We start from the raw sequence: 8,759 nt of genomic DNA, 5'->3' as shown, positions 1-8,759 counted from the left end.
GCCTCCGCTCCTCCAAATAGCACCCTTTTCTTCCTTGCCCCACAGCTTTCCTGGCAGCTCCTGTGTATACTCTTCAGGGTCTGAGCAACCCTATTATTATTTTTAAAAATTTGATATGAAATAAATGAGATCGTCCATCGGTTGGTTCACTCCCCAGCTGGGACTGGGCCAGGTTGATGTCAGGCGCTTGGAAGTCCACCTGGGTCTCTCATGTGGGTGGCAGGACCCCAAGTCTTGCTGTCTCCCAGGATGTGTGTCATCAAGAGGCTACAGTTGGATGTAAAGCTGGAGGCAGCACCTGATCCCAGGCTCCCGGGTATGGGATGTGGATGCGCTAGGCAGAATCTGAACTGTACCACCAAACGCACTTTTAGCTCTTCTCAGAGGAAGTATCTGGAGACATATTAAATCCTGGAACATTGTGTGGAAAGATGCAGTAAAAACCCTGGGGGCGTTCAACCCTTGGACCCAAAGCCTCATTTGACCCACTGGATCTTTCTTTTAAAGACATGGCAAAAATACAGTCCGACCTGCAATAATTTGAGCTCTGGGTTCTTGTTTCAGTAGAAGGGGCTGGAAGTTTTGAATAGGGCAGAAGGGAAGCGATGGACACCTTAATGTTGGGAAGCCGGGGGCCTGGCAGCATGTCCCTCTCTGGCTCACTGGCTTACAAGATGGCAGATAATGCCCGTGAACCTTAACGGATATGGCTAGGATGGTTTAGGGATTAGGAAAGAGGACAGGTAGGCCCCAATGCTGAAATGATTAGTAAAGCACACAGGGGCGCTCGCTCGATTGCTCTGTGTGCCACTAGCTGGTGTTGCAGCCTGATGGCAGAGGGATGGAGCAGAACGCTTCTTTTTCTCACTGTTCCTGGATGGCCACGTCCCTTGGAGCAAGCGACCTGAAAGGGCTTTGTGGAAAAGCCACCACTGTGGGTGAGGTGTGTGGGTGAGGTGTAGGCTCCCTCGCCGTCCTGGCGGATGTTTTTCTTGCAGCATGCAAGCCGCCGCACTCCGAACACTCCCCCTCCGTAGCGTTCCTAGCAACAGACACCCTGAGCACAGAAAGACAAACGGTCTCCGGAGGACCGAGGGTGGTGGCAAGACTCCCAAGCGGATTCTGTTTTAGAAATACAGTCTCTTGCTACTTGTGTGTGGGGAAGCCATGTAACGTCAGGTCCAGGAACGCAGTGCTTGCGGCTCACCGCACGCACCAGTGCTGGTTCTAAGAGAGACACAGGTGGAAAAGCTTCTCTCCACCCATTGCAGTTTGTGAGCATCTGATGGAAGCACGGGTTAAGAATTAACCTGAAAGCAAGGTCACAGGACTGTGCCATCCTGCGGAAAGATAAGGAGAGCTGCAACCACCCACCACGACTTGGCTCTTTTCCAGTAGTAGCATTTCAGTAAAAAGAAATAAGCCTCATTGCAATTAGACATTTGAGTTATCCAATAAAACCAGCGTATTTTTTGTCTCTAAACAGGTAACCAATTGTAAAATTCTCAACAGGGGTAGTAGCTGTGGCACAATCAACCCCAGCCTGCTACACTGGCATCCTCTATGGGCACCGGTTCAAGTCCCGGATACTCCACTTCTGGTCCAGCTCCCTGTTAATAGCCTGGGAAAGCAGTGGGAGAAGGCCCAAGTGCGTGGGCATCCACACCTGCGTGGGAGGAACTCCTAACTCCTGGCTTCGGCTTTGCCCAGCCAGCCCCAGCCCCCTGCCCAGCGGGACATTTGGGGTGTGGACCAGTGTCTGGAAGATCACTTTGTTTTTTTTTTTTCCCTCTGTGTGACTCTTTCAAATAAGCGAATAAAGCCCCCTTGCATCCTCCTTTTGGTGGTGAAGTGACTTAAATTCGTGCATATTTAATCTTTGGGCCCCCATCTCAAGGCTGGCTCGCCACATTTCAGTCATTCGGGGCTGCAGGTGTGGCTCGGGCCTGCCGTCCACAGAGCCCTTCACCAGACTAAGGCCCGAGATCTGGGAAAAGGAAACTTGGCCCGGCAAAACTGGAGCATCAGAAAAATCTCTTGGCAGCAACTCTGGCGACCAGTCACGGGACGTTCTGGAATTCAAGGAAAAAAGGAGGGAAGAGGGGCGGGGGACAGGCTGCAGACTCCGGCCTCCTGAGCAGCCCGCGACTGTTTATGTTTGGGCGTCTCTCTCCGCCTCCAGTCCAAAGGGGCAGGACCTGCGAGCCGGGCCGGGCCGCCACGTGTCGACCCGAGCGCCGGCTGCGGCCCGGGTCGGGCTGGCTGGCCACGCTGGCCCGGCTGGCCACGCCGTCGCGCCAGCGCCCGCGGAGGACGAGGGGCGCGAGGCCGCAGCGCCGCCCGGCGGCCGGGTGGCGGCACTGCAGGCGCCTCCTCAGCCCCGCTCGCCGAGTTCACGGCGAGGCCGGCCACTCCGGCTCTCGGGGTCTGAGGGGCTTGAGGGGCTTGAGGGGGCGACTCTGACGGCCGCGGGAAGAGCCAGCCGTTTCCGGCGCCCCAGTTCGTCCGGGTAATACCGCTGCTGCCAAGTTGCTTCCTTCCTTGTTGGCGCGTTCTGGAATATTCTCTTGTCCAGGTTACTTCTAAAGCAAATTACAGAAATCCACATCACCTTCTGGTTCGGACAGACTCAATTTTCAATTCTGCCGGAGGTAATGTTTTCAGAAATAGCATTTTCCGTCTTGGGTGTTGTCTGTGCCGACTGTAGTAAAGTGTAACCGCCCCCCCCAAAAATGAGAAGAGTAAAACTTAACAAGAGGCCCCAGCGAGGATCGAACTCGCGACCCCTGGTTTACAAGACCAGTGCTCTAACCACTGAGCTATGGAGCCCGTCTCTTCCGGCGGGCGCCAGGAATCCGAGACATGAGAAATAGCAAAGCGGCTTGCAGCGGTCCAGAAGGAACCTTTCGCCTCTGCCGGCGATGAGGAGGCGGGGAAGACCATGGAAAGCCAAAGGAAAAAAAAAGAAAGAAAGAAAAGCAAGCCGGTGCCCTGGTGACCGAGGTCGCCCCGGGGTCAGCCTCGCGTTCCTTGAAGGCGCCCCCGGGGTCAGCCTCGCGTGCTGTGAAGGCTCAGGGGGTCGGCTCCCGTGCCGAGGGCCGCTCGGTGGTCGCAGGGCAGCGGCGGCAGCGTCGGTGCTCCCAGGGCCGGTGAGTGCCGGGTGGTCGCGGCCGCGTCCAGGAGGCCAGCCGCTCGGCCCTCAGAGCCGCCTGCCCGCTCCGTGGGCTCCCGCCGCCCGCCTGCCCGAGGGGCGCACGGGGCGCGCGGCTCCTCCTGCCGGTCCTGCCGCGGCGTCCCCCGCACCCGGGAGCGTCCCCCACGTGCCGAGGGAGGGCTCTCCTCGCCCTGCCGCCTCAGTTCCACCGGCTCCCCTTGGCCTTCTCCCAGGCCTGCCTCCCAGGCCCGGTGCGCGGAGGTGCTGTGAGCCAGGCTCGCGCCCGGACGCCGGAGGGGCACCTTCTCAGCGCGAGGGGCGCCTGGCACCCCAGTGATGCCACCCTCCCAATGCTAAGCCGAGGCTTTCTGACGCATCTTTCCCCGGCCTTTCTGCCGGCAGCGTCTCAGCCTGATGCTGGTGCCTGGCGTGGTCCAGGAGAGGGCAGTGGGAGTTGGCCTGTATCTGTGTCCCAGATGACGGGGTGTGCGGTGTGGAGAGGTGCACCCCTCCCGCTTCCTCCCAGGCAGAAGTGCTGGCTATGTCTGCGAGGGAACAGGGATCTGCTGCAGGTCGGTGGCTCTGACACTCTGGGCCACCCGAGCCTCCTTGCATCCTCTTTGCTCCAGGTGTGTCTGGTTTATCCCCAATACCCCCTCACCTAGGGCCACCCGTCATTACGGTCAGGACCCATGTTGATGACCTCACGCTAACCCAACTGAGGTCACTTTGGGAGGTATGGAGGTTAGGGTTTCCCATGTAAACTTGGAGGGCACATCTCAGCCCTTGACAAGGAGATGGGGTGATGCGTTAAGGCAGACTCGGGCCTAGAGCCTAGGTGTCCCTCCTGCTTACCCCGGAAGCTGGTGCTGTAGCCTAGCTCCACTGTAGTGCGGTGACACTTGGTCCCTTGGCAGCTGGAGGTAGACTGACTCACGGATCTGGACTGGCGTCAGATCTTACATGAACTGGTAGCAGATGCCACCCTGAAGGCTCGGCCTTCTGCCCTTCAGTGTTGAGTGGTTTTGCTTCCTGTCTTGGTGAGTTCAGAGAACAAAGTCAGACATGTGGCGAGCACACACGGAAGTGAGCCAGCCAGCCACCCTGCCACGGCAGAGCCTGGGAAAGGGGCTGTCTGAACTTGTCCAAGTAGAAGCAGACTCCGAGGCCCAGGTGGGCGTCAGGTGCATCTCCCCTGCTTAGCTGGAGGTGTGGGGGCAGTCAGGGAGCCAACCCCACAGCAGATGGTACCAAGGGAAAGGAGCCCTGGATGGCCAAAGAAGGGCAGCGGCCAGGAGGAGAGGAAGTGTGCATTTTTGCTTGACTTGACCAGAGCAAAGGCAGGCGACAAGTGTGGCCCTGTGCCTTGGGCAACCTTGAGCATGCCTTTGATCAGGTGCAGGAGGTTCAAAGTGGACAAGGTGTGTGTGCCTCCTGCCTCCAAGGTTTCCGTTGAGTGTCCAAGGAGAGGCTGGAGCAGCTGAACACAGTGAAGCTGGCCCAGTGTGGCGGCTTCCCAAGGATACACAGAGGCTGTAGGGAGCGGAAACACTGAGGGTGGGGTGGGGGCTCAGAAACGGGGGTCCTGGGGCCCTAGGGTCTGGTCCCAGCAGATCCACTCCCACTGCTTGGGTACCTGGTGAACAGGGCCATTGTGCCCTCTGGATGTCTTGGCACACAGGGCTGATTACGCCTTCAGCAGGCAAGACCTGGGGCCCAGGGAAGGGCAGCGTTTGGCCTCCAGGTGGCAGCTCAGCAGTGAATGTAGCCTGCTTGGGCCTCGTGGAATGCGCCCACCTTCTAACAGTGTGGTGAGACTCACCTCTGCATCTTGAGCTCTTCCACAACCAACAGCCTTTCCTGGACCTGTTTGTGACCAGGTGCTGGGCTATATGATGGAACTGGAGGATGAACTTCAGTTCTGAGTTGGGAGATAGTTGTACGAAGGCCATGCCTGATGCCTTTGGGTCAGGGTGCAGGGCTGGGCCAGTTAACAGTGCCACCTGGGCTGCTCTGGGAACCAGGAGCCTGGAGAGCTGAGGAGAAAAGGAGAGGAAGGACAGGAGTGAGGCCCCCCGCTCAGCCTCCCCTCCTGCACATCACCTGCACACTTCAGCTCTTGTTGAGTGGGCTCGCCTGAGCCTCGAGACCAACAGAGAGAAGAGAACAGATGGCTTCCAGGACAGAGGCCGGGGGCTGACCAGGGCAGTGGAAGGTTGGCAGTGGCTTTGGGGGTGGGTCTGCCTTGCTTTGAATCCTGCCTATAGGTTACACTTGCTCCCAGCTCACTTTTGCTGACATGCAGAGGAGGGTAGGCTATATAGGATTTGGAGCTGTGGCTTTCTTGTCTCGGGGACTCAGTGCCCAGTCCCAGCCTGGCTCTGCCCCTTAGTGTCTGCAAAGAAACGCCCTAGCTTTACAGGTTCCCATCATCACCCAGGAAGATGGGCTGAGCGGCTCACCTATGGCTGTGAGGTCAGCATGGTGGGGAGGACCCCATTCCCCCTCTGCTACCCACCTGGACCTTTCGCTTAAGCCAGCCCCTCTCCCTCTGCCCTCTCAGTATCTACTGTGTCCTGTATCCCTCCCCACCTGTAACACGTCTCTCGCAGGGAACATCATCCAGTGAAACCAAAAGCACTCCTGCAGTGGGCATCTGCTCTGCCTCCCCCTGATGCTTGGTTCTGCTCCAGGTTCCAGCTTCCTGCTCATGTGCAACTCATGTGGGAGACCTGGGCCCAGCCTGGCCAAGGCAGGGAAGTGGACTGGGGCCTCAGTGCGCTGTCTGTCAGTTTCCTGAGTGAATAAAATCAGAAAAGGAAATTGAAAACCCAGTCTTTCCCTCAGCTCTGCTGGTTGCCTCCGTGAGTTCTGATGACTGCTTTATCTCCTACCCATTCCACTCACCCACTCTGTGTTTGCTCACACAGCTCCATGGAAACGGCTGGTGCTGACCACTGCATGGCCCAGATGAAGACAGCGAAGTGTCAGGCCCAAGGCCTTGGGCTCTCAGTAGCACTTGGCCTTGTGGACCAAGGATGCTCCCTGCATCCTCTCTTCCGCAGCCCTCATGGCCCAACCACACCCAAGATGGCCAAGCATTGCCCAGGAAATGGTTTCTCAGCTCATCCTCCACCAGAGCATCTGTGATCTAGTGAGGAGCTGTGGTCCCTGCTTTGCAGAGCTTACAGACCAGTGTGGGATGCAGACGTTGTCCAGGTGATTAGTAGGCTCAAGGGAGCAAAACGGGGGGTGTGATGTAGTGAACGGAGGATACAACATCCTGAAGCGTGGATGGAACAGGCCTGTGAGTGCTGTGCATGGAGCCTGGCCTCTGGGGAGTGTGAGTGGATACTGGGTGCTGTCCCTGTGAGTGGGGGCTCAGGGGCCATCCTGTTGCAGAGGGTCACTCCAGGAAACGGGGAGCAGGGGGCACAGAGGGGGCTGGAGTGCAAGGGCTCTTAGGTTGCTGAGTCCTGTGGTTTTGTTGGGCACTTGATGAGTGAGATGTTGTCTCTTGACTTTGGGGTCTGAGATAGGAGTCAGTGAGCCAAGTCCAGAAAGAGCAGGACTTCTCACCTCCCGAAAGATCACGGCTTAGAATGAACCCTCTTCGGGGTCAGGTAGGGTAAGTGTTTGGGGTCAGGAGGGAGTGGGAGACATGGAGAAGGCCAGCTTTCAGCCAGCACAGCTGTCTTCTGTCACATCCCCAGGTCTCCTAGGGGTTTCCAGCTTCTTTGTACTGTGGGAGGATGCGGTTCGTTCTGGTTACCTTTTTGGTAGACTAATGAAATCCTGCACTTGGTCATTTTGGGGACGGAGGCCAGGTGCAAGGGATAGAGTTCCATGAAATCCTTCAAGACTTTTAGGACAGTCTTAGGAGGCAGTTTTTGCAGGTGGCTTTGAACCCGAGTGGTCTGGGGCTGAAGTAGAAGTGCAGTGCCTGTGGCCCCATGGGTCTCAGCTCTAGTTGTTGCATCCTGGTACCTGGGCGCTTTCAAAGTGTCACTGCCCTGGCCCTAGTGAGTCTAGGGGAAAAGGGTGCTAACATTGCTTCCCCAAAGTTCCCCAAGCGATTTTCATGTGCCAGCTGATCTTCCCAAGCCTTTTATCTTACAAACAAATGACCAGAATCCAGGGTGTTGGCACAGGGCCTGAATTCAAGCCCAGGACTCTGTGTCTTTGTAGCAGCATCGCCTGCCCCAAGCACTGACACTGTGGGTGGGTTTTCCTATGGAGAACAGCAGCCGTCTTTATGCCCATGTCGGGATGTGTTCTTCTGATGGTGCACACCAGCAGTCCTGGGGCCCCTAGACTGTCCTGGGCTGCAGGAGGCAGAGGTGAAGATGAGCATTACGAGTCAGGAAAACTTGGGACCAGGTGGTAGCTGGGTCATCACTGGCCCAGCATCTCTGAGCTTCAACTTTGCCACTTGTAGTCTGTTTCCTTACAGAGGCACCATAAACTAGCTTCTCGGCTGTGGACCTGAATAAGGCCTTGAAGGTCACTGTTTGAGCCTTGTGGGAGGGCCATGTCTTCTTTCTTAGACCACTGGGCAGCTTGTACCTTGTAAATAGGGGACGTGGTCATTGTGGCGGTGGGTAGCTGTCCTCCTAGTGCGGTTGCCAACATTTGCCTTGGAGGTGAGAGATATCAGCCAGGGGGTGGTTTTGCAGGCCCAGGGCAGGAGCACTGGGCAGGATCTCTGGAGGTTTGGATGGCTCTGCTGGGCTCTGGGCCGAGGGTGTGACAGCTGCTCCTGGCTTCTCATGCGTTCTGCTTGTTAGAGTGCACGAAGACAGCCACCCCAGGAGCAAAGCCTGATCCGAGCCAGCGATGCCAAGCTCAGGAGATTCTGAATTAGATGTTTACAAGGCAATGGGAGCTTTAAGACCAGCACTACAGTGCCGAGAGGCGGGTGACACGATTCTTGGACCACTGAGGCAGGGGGCCATTGGGCTTCGAGGGGTGTGAACAGTCCTGTCTCTCCCTCTCCCCAGCACAGGGAGAAGACATCTGCCTCCATACCTGTGAGTTGCTTTGGCAACTGATAGATCTTGAACTCTGGAATTTATCCTCCTTAGAGGGGCCGTAGGCATAGTCGTACACCCTAAGTTTAGTGGTACTGGTATGAGAAGCTGAATGAAGCCAAGACGATGGTATCAGGTCCCACAGGAGGTTTTCTTTCTCTTCGCTTTTGCAGGTCGCATTAGCCCTTCTCTCTCATGAGCTCATCATTCATAAATGACAGCCACCAAAGCTGGAAAGTATGAAGCAACTGGTAAGTGAAAAACGTACTCAGCTTTCTCGTTGGGGCCTTGCGTCTTAATCTACTCACTTTAAAAATAAAGCGAGCATAATGCTCTTAGGCAAGATCTGTTATGTGAGAAGAGGAGAATGCATGTGCGTGTTCTCATGCAAGGCACAGAACACTTTCTCGGTTGTCGGAGGGCCCGTCGTTTAATTTGGCTGCTGTTGAGAAAGGGGCACTAGGTGGCGCCATGTGCTCACATGCGAGGATGCTCCTTGTTTCAGACGTTCTGAATGTCAGTCTTGGAGTACACATCCTGGAGTGAAAAATATAGTAACAGGAAAGATTCAGTTC

The 8,759-nt window shown here is 56.4% G+C and overlaps 1 non-coding gene across 1 annotated transcript; it reads right to left on the bottom strand.

Annotated features, from left to right (window-relative positions):
* Nucleotides 1-2,756: 2,756 nt before the first annotated feature.
* TRNAT-UGU lies at nt 2,757-2,829 on the bottom strand. The gene has a single exon. It is a non-coding gene; the product is annotated as a tRNA-Thr (tRNA).
* Nucleotides 2,830-8,759: the final 5,930 nt, after the last annotated feature.

Source organism: Ochotona curzoniae, unplaced genomic scaffold (assembly GCF_017591425.1).
Source record: "Ochotona curzoniae isolate NIBS_2020 unplaced genomic scaffold, NIBS_Ocur_1.0 contig_430, whole genome shotgun sequence".
In the NCBI taxonomy this organism is placed as follows: domain Eukaryota; kingdom Metazoa; phylum Chordata; class Mammalia; order Lagomorpha; family Ochotonidae; genus Ochotona; species Ochotona curzoniae.
The sequence above is the reverse complement of the archived record's forward strand: the minus strand, read 5'-3'. Positions and strand labels throughout refer to the sequence as shown.